General features: G+C 39.8%; 1 protein-coding gene across 6 annotated transcripts in view; it reads left to right on the top strand.

Moving 5' to 3' along the window:
• The first annotated feature begins 1,436 nt into the window (after positions 1-1,436).
• Positions 1,437-13,929, top strand: part of PUM2 (pumilio RNA binding family member 2) — a 99,618-nt gene continuing 87,125 nt past the window's right edge. For 4 of the 6 annotated variants that reach the window (XM_049651984.1, XM_049651987.1, XM_049651991.1 and 1 more), the window contains exon 1: positions 1,680-1,768. The gene's annotated coding sequence lies outside the window, so the exon portion shown is untranslated. Of the gene's footprint in view, positions 1,460-1,679; positions 1,769-7,915; positions 8,206-13,929 lie in introns of those variants that run through there. The other 2 variants (XM_049651985.1, XM_049651986.1) reach the window with 2 other exon arrangements.

Here is a 13,929-nt window from a genome sequence, read left to right on the forward strand (position 1 = left end):
TTTTCACTGCAGATGGCAGGGAGCAGAACTGACTGGAGGGAACAAGACTGAACACAAGAAGGCTAATTAAGACCCTGCTACAGAAATTCACACCTGGGAAGCAAGGCTAGTATTAATGGGGAAACGGGGAAAAACTGTCTCCAGAAATATTTGGGCAGTGAAAATCTGAAAGGATTGGCAAGTTACCTATATAGGGGGAGGTGTATGAGAGACAAGAATGGTTCAAAGAATGAACTTAGGGATACTGAATAGGTCGTGGCACCGCCATCTATGGAGATAATATACGAATTGGGGGTGGCGGGTGGGTGTGAATTGTTTTTGATACGTTTGGTACCAGGAAGAATATTCAGGTGGAAATATCTAGAAGCCTGAAATTTGGGCCACAGGTGAAGGCTTGAGACGGATTTAAATCTCACACCTTGTTGGTAATTAAAAAACTGAAAAGCTCATGCATTCAGTACACAACTGTTAAACAGTCTCTCATGGCCCAGGCGCTGGGGGACACAACACACATGCATGGACAAGATACCCATGGTCCTTGCAGCCTCTCGTGTAGCTTACAGTCGTCCAGGAAGATAAAGTTCTTACAAGGCGCTCCGTTTCCGAAGTACAGAACGTCAGAGGGTTGTGCAAACAATGGAGAACAAATTGGACACAGTGCCTGTGCCTCTACCACATTACAGTTGTGTGCCAGGGGCAGACTCCGGGCGGGTTTCAAGCCTGGGATCACCACTACCAAAGCCAGGAGCCAGGATGATGGCACGGGTTTGGTCTCTAACTGCGAGAGGGAGGGAGGTGCGCTTGGAGAGCGCGGTTGATGAAAACTGGCGATAAGTGAGAATCACTGCCCAAGCAGAACGACCTGAGTCTCTTTTGTGTTTTCTCCGGCCAAGCGTTGCAGGCCGGCAATGTGCTGAGCTGGTTCCACTTGCCCAGGAGGAAACGACTAGAATGACAGTCCATGTAAGGGGTTCACTTTTCCATCCAAACTGCGTCTCCGTCGTCTTGCTGCGGGGAGTGGGTGAGGATGGAACCCAAGGGCCTGGGTTACTGTCCAGCTCCTGTGGGTGTCAGCACCCCAGAAGCTAAGTGCGGGGAGTACCGCGCGGTCGGAAGCTCTAACACCCGCACAGGCGGTTGGCGGAGAACAATGAGCTACCGGGGAGGAAGCGGAGGGTAAGCGAATTCGGAAGTCGAGGCCCCACGCGGGAAGACAGACGCGAACGCGGCGCTGGGCAACACGCCTGCGCCGCCCGAGCTTGGGAGCGCGTCCCCGCCTGGTGCCACCTCGGAGTCCAGAACCAGCTGCGAGCTCCCAAGGTGAGGGCGGGGGAGTGCACGCCTGAGGGACGGCCGAAACGCGCGAGCGCTGAGAGCGTGCGCACGCGCAGAGCTCCCGCCGGCCGGCGCCCAGAGCGCGGGAGAAGCGACGGAAGCCACAGAAAGGAGGCGCACCTCGGTGAGTGCTCCCCCTCCCCTTTCTCCCGGAGTGCCTTGCGCTCGCCCGGTGGGCGGGGGGGGGAGGGGAGGGGAGGCGGCGGTGGCAGCCATGTTGTTGTGAGTCTCTGTGTCTCACCCTCGGTACTTCGGTGGTTCGGAGGAGGAGGGGGAGGAGAAGGAGGAGGTGGGGTGGGGGGGAGGGAGGTAGGTGGAGAAAGAAGATATTGCCGCCACCGAAGGCGGAGGAGGGAAGGACGGCCAAGAGCGACACCGCCGTGTGCCCAACGGTCGGTGTCCCCGGCTGAGGCAGCGCGGCCGCAGCAGCTCCGTAAGTCAGCCCGCGCTTGCTTCTTCTCCCCGTGCTCTGGCACCGCAGGGGCTGGCTCCCCGGGCTTTGTGTGGCGGCCTCGGCTGGGGCAGCCCGCAGGCGGGAGGGCGGACGGGGCCTGTGGGCAGCCCGGGACGGCAGCGGCCTGAGGCCCGCTCGCACAATGCGGGGGGAGGGGTGCCGGAAGGGGGTGTGCGCCCGGCGGCGGCAGCGGCGGCGGGGGGGGGGGGGGGGGGGGGCTCGGCTCTCCTGCTTCCTTTCCTTCCCCACGCCGCAGCCTCGCGGCGCTGGGGTGCTGGTGTCCTCGGTTTCTCGGCGTTTGGGGTTAGGGACCGAGCTGTCCTCTCAGCCCTTGGATTCGGAAAGAGGGCAGAGGCCGGTGGATCCAGAGAAGTGTGCGAGTGGGAAGTGGGCGAAGAGGAAGGAGTGGGTTTATAAAAACAAGTGTGGGAATTCTCGTGGGCCCGAGTGTATCCAGGAAAAGCTTGCAGCAGACAGGTGTGGGTATGAAAGAGCGACTTGGGTTAGGCTGGTTAGGTGCCATTATTAAGGAATGTTGTGTTTTTGTTACTGAAACAGATTTCGACACTCAAAAAGATACATACATTAAAACGAAAGGAAAGATTAGATGCTTCAGACGTTTTAGCAATAGTTTTGTGTCTGAATTGGGCCAGATTTTGGGAAAATGAATTGTTCCCAAACGCGTGTAAAAGTTATGCTACTTCCGAAAACATACCTAGGGAAAACCCAATTTCCTTAACTTAGTCTTTTATTAAGACACATATTTAAACATTTTGTGGGTTAGTATTACGGACACATTAGGTGTAATAGGACAAGCATGTTAAAGTCAGGTCTTAGGACTTTGTGAGATTTTTAACTTAAAACTGGTGACAGGGTTTTTTTGGTAAAGTTTTTTAGGGAAAGCTTTATTAGATGAATGTTTTAAACGCTTAAGAGAAATGTAGTATCTGTAAAGGTATATCGAAACAATTATAATAAAGGAAGTTACCTAAGGATTTTAAAGGCTTGTTTACTGCTTAGATTTCATGTCTAATAGGTGACTCTTCACCATGTGACTGGGAGTATCAGAGGATGATTTAAGGAATTCTGGCTAGGAATCCTGTTTAAAACACAAGGACAGATATTTTTAATTGGCTTAAGTTTCTGTCCTTAGTCTTTTAATATCCTGCTTTTTAAAGATAATTTGCTTCATCTGCATAGGCATCATAGTGATTTCGTTTTTGCATGAATGTCGTTTCAAGTCAAATTTTTGGTGAAATAAGTTATTTAGGATTGTCTTTTGGTGTCCCAAGGACAGTTTTTGTACCCACTAAAGGTTCACACGGATTTTAAAAAGTTAGTATTTCAGAATCTTGGGTCTTCAGCTTTTAAGTTCTTTTTTCTTGTTTGTACAAGTCTGGCTATTTAATCTTCAGGTTAGATTTGCTATTAAACATCTTCAAGAGAATTTAAACCTTAATTTTTATACATTTGAAAAAATTTGAGTGCAAGGTTCTTTTAGATGTTTCCATATTTAGTAAAATTTCAACTTAAAAGTCTAAATTACTACCATATTTAATTTGGTCATGCAAGGCTGTCTGCTTTAATAAGCCAATAATCTTAAGTGTTACAAGTATACAAACCAAACTATGCAGTCCTAAAGGTAATATTATGATTTTGTTTCTCCTAAACCTTCCATACTTGTTTATAAATCTTTCTGGTATTGTCTTCCTGTGTAGGTACTTATCCTAGTTAACAGAAGTAACTATGATCGGAGCTTTGGGCCAGGTGTGACCTCCAAAGCCAGTCTGGTCAGTGACCAGACTCTGTCTGCTTTTTATAGACATTGACAAGATCTTCATAATTTTTTTAAGTTTATTTTTGAGAGACAGCAAGCTCACAGGCACAAGTGAGGGAGGGGCAGAGAGAGAGAAAATCCCCAGGCAGGCTCCTCGCTCTCAGAGCAGAGCCCAGTGCAGGCCTCCAGCTCAGGAACCTTTTGAGATCATGACTGGAGTCGAAATCAAGAGTCAGACACTTAACCAATTGAGCCACCCATGCGCCCCCAAGATCTTCATAATTTTAAGTGGAAGTTGGTTCCTGTCTCCTGAATTATTTCATAATTCAATGACCTTTAAACTTGTCGGTTTCTAACATAAGGGAAATACTCTATTTTTTTCATGTTCTTAAGTTTATGACTATTTTAAATATTTGAATGTATCTCATATGCCTTTGACTTGCCTTCAGGTTGTGGCTTTTGTACTGATAGGTGTGTGATTAGTATAAAAATTGTTCTTGTAACTGGGTAAATTGGTTGGTGATGTATTAGATTTGCTGTTTTTACGAAGGCATAAAAACAGTCTGACTTGCTTCTGTTGTCCTAATTCTTCACTGTTGCTTTTGATGAACTTATAAGAAGGAACTGATCAAGTATGGCTTGTAGCCTCCTTCCTCTCTTTCTTTCTGGAAGTCTGCCCCCTGCAGAAAGCTCATTATTCTGCTGCTTCTTGAGGTGACCATGATAGATAGACTCTGCATCTTTTTGGAGGACCATCAGTTGTCCAGTGCTGCCTGTAACTGGGTCAGGATAATTAAGGGGTGTGGTGGTAGAAGCCCCACTGGCTTAGGTCTAAATTATGCTTTCCATTGTAGCTTGATCAGATATTGGATTGCTATCAGTCTAGTTCCTGTGTCTCACTTCTGAATTCTGATGTGGTGGAAAAAGGTTTCCTTCAAAAACCTTTCCTTCAAAAACCTAAACCTTCATTTAGAAGCTAATATTTTAATAATAATTTTTATATTTAGCAATATAGATAGAAGACATTTATCACTTAAAATGTATTACTTTTGTAGTGGGAAAAGTGAATTTTCAGAGCTGTTATTTTCGAGCCTTTCCAATGAAACTATTATATAGGTAGGTTCTTCTTTTTAGTTTCAGGTAGCAGTATGTTTATATACGTAAGGTTAATGTATTTTTGTCTTGGTGACTTTTTCGTCCAACAACTCAAAAGATCCAACTTTATAAATGAAAAAATTAAGACTTGCCTAATTAAACACAGTATCACCTTCCAGAGAGTCATTTTAATTCTTAATAAAATTGTTGGAATTTTTGTCTTTTGTTAACCTTTTTCTTAAAAGAAAAATTTTATTTGACCTTTGCCTGGCTTCTTTCTGTACTTTAGAATTCTAAAGTGCTTTAAAGAATTGAAAAAGTATTGGTTATTCAAGCATGTTGGCAAAATCATAGTTTAGCGTATTTCACCTCTGCAAATTTAGCTGCTGTGATCCCATCCATTTTTAGTTCACAGATTTTCACTTATTCACTTACTCTTTGTAGAGAAAAGACGTTGGAGTAGAGTACTAGAAAACATACAAGTGTGTACACCTTACGTACATATCCCAGCATTTCACTAAAGGGAAAGTGTGAAGGGAGAATGGGTAGTTGGAATGTAAGGATACTTTTGACTATAAATGGGACAGGAAAAAAAAAAAAAAGGCAGCCATTATCAGCTACCTGAGGCAAGTATTTGAACCACAAAGCCTCCAAAAATCTGCTTCTTGGAAGGGATTTGGTGAAATTGACTATAAAATGACACTGCAAAACCACCTATTCAATACCTGCTTAGGAGAATAAAACCTGCAACTGACTGCCAGAGTACATAAAAAATGGTGTGTGACAGGGAAGGGGGGAGAGAAGGCATTTTTTTTTTCACACTTTTTTGTAGTCGTTAAAAAAAAATACCTATAAATATAGAGAACGTAATTTGAGGATAGAGCTTTATGATTTCTATTAGAGTGGACATCTCATACTAAGAGTGCCAGTTTTAGATCTCAAAGTGGTGATCTGTGGTTTTAAGCACTATTGCTGAAAGACTTATGGATCAGTGGAATATTGTTTTGATTGTGTAAGATGCAACTGGTTGTATGCATTCAGACATTAGGGTAAATGAGTGGTAGAGTCAAGCTGACCCTAAGTATAGGTCTTTGCTAGGTAGTCAAATAAGGCAAATTGTAGGTAGAGAAAAATATGGATAGTATTGTCTGGTTTTGTCAAATACCAAGAATTATATACACATAGGAGCTATTTATGTCTTCCATTTTGGTGACCAGGTCATTTATTAACATCTATGCAGTATTTTATCAACACTTTTAGCTTGACTAAATGTAATAAGTTTTCTGTAGTAATATCTAAGTCTTTAAGATTGATTTAACATAAGCAACATTAAGATTTGAAGTTTTGAGAAGATGATAACTGGCAGTTTTGTCTGTAGATGTTTTCTTGGACCTCCCTACGGTTGAAGTGTAATTGCTGAAAAGGGATCAAAGGGAATGTCTTTGGTACCTTCATTTAATCTCTAAATTATGTGGTTCCTATACTAGTAGGAATGGGAGTACTCTAGGAACTTGCCAAAGATAAATTGTTTGCTAATTTTTATTTTGAGTCTGCTTGAGAAGATACTCATGGAGTATTATTTGAGGAACATTCAATCCCATTTGTTACTCTGAATATTCTAGGTTGTATCCTGTCATCAAGCTAGACTACCAGAAACCTGAATACATTTTGAGATTTGCAGGCCTTTGATAATGCCAGACTTTATTTAGACATTGGTGGTATCAGATCCTTGTTATTAGGGAGTTTATAATACAGTGAAGAGGGGGGCGCCTGCGTGACTCAGTCGGTTAAAGTGTCTGACTCTTGATTTTGGCTGACGTCATCTCAAGGTTCATGGGTTTGAACACTGCCTCAGGCTCCCTGCTGACAGAATGGGGCCTGCTTGGGATTCTCTCTCCCTCACTCTGCTCCTACCCGCATGTGTGCTTTCGCTTGCGTGCCCTCCTCCTTCCCTTCTCTCTCTCTCTCTCTCTCTCTCTCTCACTCTCTCACTCTCTCACTCTCTCTCTCTCTCTCACTCTCACTCTCACTCTCACTCTAAGTAAATAAATTTTAAAAATAAAGTGAAGAGGAAGTTGATTAAACTTGTGATTACAGTGCAGTATACTAAGTGTACTGAGTAACACACGCAAGTGATGTCACAAAAGTGTAATGGGCTTACATAGGTCAGGAATAGCTGACACAGGGGTCAGGAATAGCTTTCTATGCGAGGTTAAGTTGAGTTTAAAAAAAAATTGGAGAGGGGCACCTGGCTGAGTCAGTCAGTCAGTAGAGCATGCAATTCTAGATCTCAGGGTCATGAGTTCAAGCCCCATGTTGGGCTTGGAGCCTACTTAAAATTTAAAAATGAAAAAAAGACCTGGAGAAATTAGTCAAGAGATGGGTAAATGGCATTCAGCCAGAGGGATTAGTATGGGTAGTGGCCCTGATAGGGGAGAATAGCAGAATTTAAAGTGGAGGTAGGGAACATTGAAAAGATAGGACCTGGAGAGATAAGTAGGGGCTCATCAGATTTAAAGGCTTTTTTAAATTTGGTCATTCCTGAAAGACTTTGGAAATCCAAGATTGTAAACTGGGAAGATTTAGACCATATTGTTTGGAACCTTTAAAGTATTGCTGTGGAATTGCATTCCCTGGATTGTGTTACAAGTTAGGTACATGGTTTTCCTGGAGGAAAGCTGACTATAAAAAATGAGATTATGAAACCTGCATCTGTTAAGAGAATGTTGTTGAGATTTTCTGTTACACTTCTGTGTCCTTGATATAATGTTCCATATAAGAAATTTCTTTGAAAACTTATTGCTAGAAATAAGGTTGTCTATGAGGAATTGGTATGATTTTTTTTTTCATGGATAATGAGAATCATATGTAATTTATTGTGTTTTCTCCCCTTTTATCTTTGTATCTTCAGAAGTTACATTTTACTTACTAATTCGCTACTAATATTTACTTTGTTATTTTCCTAAGATTAGTTTTTGCTTTATTGTCTATATTTCTTCCTATGAGATACTTCATGCAGCTTTCAACACATTTTTATTTACCTAGCTACAGAGCAAATTTCATTTAAATTATGCTCAAGAATATTTCTATACAGACCCTTTTTTGGTGTGTAACTTAATAGTCCTGGAAACTAACAGATTTTGTTTCTCTTTTCAGCCACTGCAGCGTAGGCATTTGTGGTGGTGGGTGGGTGGGTGTGTGTGTGTGTGTGTGTGTGTGTGTTTTAAGTTTTTAATTATTTTTTTTTTTTTTAGTAATCTCTACACCTAATGTGGGGCTCGAACTCCCAACCCAGAGATGAAGAGTCCCATGCTGTTCGGAGCCGCCCAGGGGCACCATAGGCAGTTGTTTTTTTTGTTGTTTTTTTCTAAGCAACTTACAGAAGGTTTTTTACAACATCTTTAAGAAATGGGTTGGGTCATTTCACTTAAAGTTACTGAGATACAAGTGATCATCCATTCAAAGCTTGTTCTTGAATATTTGAGGAATTTAAAAAATCACAATTCATACTTAATCACCTAAGAGATTCCTATTTATTTGAAAGGTTTGTACAGCTCATATATTTTTTCTTTTACTATTCAGAGTAGTCATAGTAAACCAAATGTGTTTTAAAACTTAACTGTCATAAGTTGTGGCTTTTCCTAGACAAAAGTTTAAAAAGTTGAAATATGTTGTATAATTGGCTAAGCTTTCTTTTCTTGGAAATTACTAGAAATACTGCTTAAAATAACTTATTTTGTGTTAACATATTTCCAGAAAAAAGTTATGATAATACTGGCGAAAAACTAAGCAGTTTTAACTGTAGGACTTAATATGTGACAATGAATTCTGGATTGACTGTATGCTCAGCTTGCAAAAGAACAAATGAGTACCAGGGAGCAGCATATCCCAAATGTAATGGACAGGGAACCTCTTATTTCAAATAACACTGTGAGTTGGTGGTTAAGGAAAACACTTTGGAAAATTCTAGTCTAAGGAAAAAAAATCCTTTTAAAATTGCATTAGAGTTTGCTGCTTAAAATGGTTTTTATTTTTCCTCAGTTGTCTCAGACCATGCATTGAAATGACTTCCTTTAGTTCTGTTACAACCTAACATTTAAGTTATTTCTCCTTGGTGCTATATTGATTCCAATTGATTATGTGTAACAATTGAAAATTACTAGATAATCATTTGAGACAAGTCTTCAGTTGTTGGGCATTCAACCTAGTACTAAAATGAACTGAAAATAGCACAGGATCACTTGTACTATATTCTGTGATAAAGTCTCTAAACTAATGCATTTAAACTATGTTAACATAGGACCTTTTAGGGTGCCTGGGTGGCTCATTTGATTAAGCATCCAACTAATGATGTCATCTCAGGTCTTGATCTTAGAGTCATAAGTTCAAGCCCCGTATAGGGCTCTGCACAGTGTGTGAAGCATATATATGTATATATGTGTATATATATATATATGTATATACGTGCACGTATAAATATATGTGTGTGTATACATGCACGTATACATATATATATCTATACGTGCATGTATATGAGCACACACACACACCTTTAAAGAAAAAACAATTTTGCTAGCTTCAGTGAGCCTTACAACACAAACCAAAAAAGCAAAGATAAAGCCAGTAGTAGTACCTCCTCTCCTACCAGAGTTAGGTGTTTATTTGGTCATACTGCACACAAATATATGGTCATATATATATTGCTCCTCTATTTTAAACAAAAATGGGATTGTGTGATACACCTTAGCCAACTTGGTATTTTTATTTAATATGGACATTTGACTATATTACTTATCAACTTGTAACATTCAGTGCATAGATTTTTAATTTGCTATACCATTTTTCTGTTGTTGAGTTTATGTTGTTTAATTCTTATTTTTGAACCACTAGAAGTGGTGCTGCAGTAAATGTTATGCAGTTTATTTTTTTCTTGTTGGTGCTGTTTATGTAAGGTAAATTCCCAGAAAAATTCTTGTATTAGAGGATTTTATATTGATTTTTTTAAGTAAGAAAATCATCCACTCATACTAGGTCATTAATACTCTAGAAAACACTTATATTTTAATTTTATATATTATCTAATTTATTCTTCACAATAATCCTGTGAGGGGGGCATATTCTCATTTGCAAATGGGGAAACAGGACTAGAGTATTCAAGTGTTCTGAGTTCATTCACCTAGTTCGGGACAAACGTGGAACTATATTCTAGATCTTTTAATTCATATTTATCTGTTACATCATGATGAATGATCCAAATTTTTTATTTATTTTTTATTTGGAAAACCATTAGGGTGTTTGTAGGTGTATTCCTTAGCTATAGGTGATATGGTGACGTGTAAGGGTCTCAGTTGTATCTGCACAGGGAAACATCATCTGGAGAACTTGCAAAAATACTAATAACAATCTATCCCTGTTTCTCTGCCCAGACTAATTTAAGGTTTAGATAAGTGGGAACTGAGAGAGAAACAGACAGATGGAGCATGAGCAGGGGAAGGGCAGAGAGAGAGAGAGACAGACAGACAGAAAGACAGACAGAATCTGAAGCAGGCTCCAGGCTCCAAGCTGTCAGTACAGAGCCTGATGTGGGGCTCCCACCCACGAACCGTGAGATCATGACCTGAGCCAAAGTCAGATGCTTAACTGACAGAGCCACCCAAGTACCCCTTGGATTTTTTTCTATATATGCATAAATGCATTTATCTCATGCTTTTGAATGGATTCATACTTGATAACGTTATGAGTTTCCCTCTCTCCTTATTACATTATCCTGATCCTCTCCCTCATAACTGTTAACATTTCATGGAACACTGGTGTAACCAGAATAGCTTGCATGATTGTGTTGTGTTTTTTCTATCCTAATTATGATTTAGAGAAGTTTTCAAGTCTAACAGTTAATGTGATATTAATACACTGAAAATACCAATTAAATGCAATGGAAATTAAGAAAAAGATTGCTTGGGGATAGGTTTTGATGAAGAAAGTGGCATTTGAGCCAAATTTTGAGTTTGTAGAATTTGCATGTGAAGAGTTAGATGGCAAAGAGCTGTCCAGGGGACTGGAATAGTATAAGCAAAAGGATGATTGGGGAAAGCTTTTAGTTGTATAATTTACATACAAGCTGACTGACGGTTTATGCTTGGTTGGTATGGAAAAGAGCAGCATGGAGCCTTTGGAGTCTTGACAGTATCAAATCCTCTGCCATTTTAGTAGTTTTTTGTCTATTAGGATATGGAAATTGGTACAGTTTCCTTATTGTAAAGAATCCTGCTTTTCTGGATTGTAGTAAGAATTAGATACAATGTGCCTAGTATGATCTGTGGCATGACATTGAGTGTTAAGTAAATTTTGTTCTCTTTAGGGGGTGGTGTCTGATAAAAATAAGGCCAAAGACATTTATGCTTATTTGGAAATCCATTTTTTGGGAGAAAATTTTTATGTGTCCTTTGTCAAAAATATGGTTGAGGAAGTAATAAGTTATACTAAGTTTATACAGTAGCTTGGACCCTGAGTCAGTTAGCCTTGTGTAGGGTAACTCCCTTTACAAGCTGCAGTTTATAAACTTTTTTTTTTTTTTTAAAGGGGGATGGATTCAAATTGTACCAATCCTTCAGGCCCAGCTTGAATACTACCTGCTTCCCATGGCCTTCTGTCCTGTTGTTATGTATATTAAACTTTATTATGGAGATTTTCAAACACAGAAGTAGAATAATGCATTGTATCCTCAGGTATCTGTCATCCATATTCAACCTTGGGTGAAATTTAACTTTTATTAATTTTTAAAAATATTTTTATTTAGTTTTGAGACAGAGACAGAGCATGAGCAGGGGAGGGGCAGAGAGAGAGGGAGACACAGAATCTGAAGCAGGCTCCAGGCTCTGAGCTGTCAGCCCAGAGCCCGACGCGGGGCTCGAACTCACGGACCATGAGATCATGACCTGAGCTGAAGTGGATGCTTAACCAACTGAGTCCCCCAGGTGCCCCTGAAATTTAACTTTTAAACGAATATTTCAAAGCAAATCCCAGACAGCAGACCAGTTTAAGCATAAATTCTCTTACTGATGAGGACTTATTTTAAAATATACAATCCTCTCGGGGTGCTTGGGTGGCTCAGTCAGTGAAGCATATGACTTTGGCTCAGGATCATGATCTCACAGTTAGTGAGTTCTGCCTGCTTAGGGCTCTGTGCTGACAGCTCAGAGCCTGGAGCCTGCTTCAGATTCTGTCTCCCTCTCTCTGCCCTTCCCCCGGTCACCCTTTGTGTGTGTGTGTGTCTCTCTCTCTCTCTCCAAAAATAAGTTAACATTTAAAAATATAAAAAAAAGTAAACATTTAAGTACACACACACACAGTCCTCTTGTATTATCACTAACAAAATTCCTGTGTATCATATAATACTCATTCCATATTTAGATTTCCCTGATTTTCTCAAAAAAGTCTTTTTTATAGTTGGTTTGTTAAAATCATGATTCAGACAGGGTTTACACAATATATTTGACCTTTAAGCTTCTGAATAATATTCTTCCTTTTGTCCTCCCCTTTAAAATTTCATGTCATAGATAATGTTAGTGAAACCAGGTGGTTTTTCCTTTTTTCCATATTCTCGATTAGACAATTACTTTCTTGTGTTATCTATTGACTCTTCTTTTATGTTGTGCATATTTCTGATAAACTAGTATTTGGATCTAGCACATTTATTAAACTGAAGTTTAATGGTTTTTGTTTTTGAGGCAATAAAATTTCATAGGGTGGTGCTTTTTCATATTTCATTTTATTATGGGGCATATAATGTTTGCTTGTTCTACTTTTAAGATGATAGCATATTAAATCACAAATTAATGTTAATTTATAAATACTCCTTTTGGAGGGGGCTCATTGCATAATGTATCTTTGATATTTCACATGTCTCAGATTCATTAGTCATTTTGCAATGTCTGTTTTTATTCAAGTATGTCATTTTCATTTCCATCTGTTATTTGACCTCTCAAGTGTTATGTAAAAGTATCAGAAACTAGGATTGATTGAGGTTGATTGTGAAGATCTTCTGTAGGCAATATTTTGTTTTTCAAAATAAAAGAATTTCCTTAAGCAGTATTTTATTTCCCAAGTGAATTGAGAAGACTTCATAAGGACTCAAATATATGGTGATTCTCCTGTGAGAGAATTTTAAGGAAAAAATATCTTGCCTCATATTTGCATATTTGTAAGTTAAATATTTATCCTATTTTGCCCCTTTGTGAGATTTATCCTCAAAGAGCTAAAGCAGTCTTGCACAGAAATATTTGGTAAATATGTATTTAATGTCTAAATGCTGTAATTTAATTTCTAAACTTAGAAGATTCGAGGTAGGGTCTTTGAAGATTTCTGGTTTCTGGGAATCTATATTGATTTTTTTTTTTGCCAAGTTTCATGCAAAACTAAAACTTGACTTTTCCTTAGTATAGTTGAGTGAGAAATACTGTTCTTTTTTTTTTTTTTAATTTTTTTTTTTTAACGTTTATTTATTTTTGAGACAGAAAGAGACAGAGCATGAACGGGGGAGGGTCAGAGAAAGAGGGAGACACAGAATCTGAAACGGGCTCCAGGCTCTGAACTGTCAGCACAGAGCCTGACGCGGGGCTCGAACTCACGGACCGCGAGATCATGACCTGAGCCGAAGTCAGCCGCTCAACCGACTGAGCCACCCAGGCGCCCCGAGAAATACTGTTCTTGATGCTGGTAAAACAAGCACGTATAGTTATCCCGTGAAGTATGTGGACAAATAAGTATTAAATATCCAAAAAGGTTCTTGTGGTTCTTGGCTCAACTGCTAGCTAAGTGACTTGTCCAACATCACTAGAAAAGTATATGATTAAATTTATGCCCCCAGGAAAAATAAATTACTAGGTGTTGACAGTGATTAGTAGAAATTTGTAATGTTCAATCTTTGAAGACTAATAGTCTACTACAAATACTTAAGCCTGGATTTAGGTTTACCTTTGTCATGGATAAGAAAAGGCATTGCTGGAGTGCTTGGGTGGCTCAGTTGGTTAAACATCCAACTCTTGATTTCGGCTCAGGTCATGATATAGCATTGGACTCTGCCTGCCTAAGCATGGGAAGGGTATAGAGTGGGGGAAGAGAGGATTGGAAAGTGGGCTCTGAGCTGACAGCAGCAAGCCCAATATGGAGCTGGAACTCAGGAACTGCAAGATCATGCATGACCTGAACTGAAGTCAGACACTCAACCACACAGGTGCCCCAAAATGAAGATATTCTTAAGGACTTTAGC

Source organism: Panthera uncia (genome assembly GCF_023721935.1).
Source record: "Panthera uncia isolate 11264 chromosome A3 unlocalized genomic scaffold, Puncia_PCG_1.0 HiC_scaffold_12, whole genome shotgun sequence".
NCBI lineage: Eukaryota > Metazoa > Chordata > Mammalia > Carnivora > Felidae > Panthera > Panthera uncia.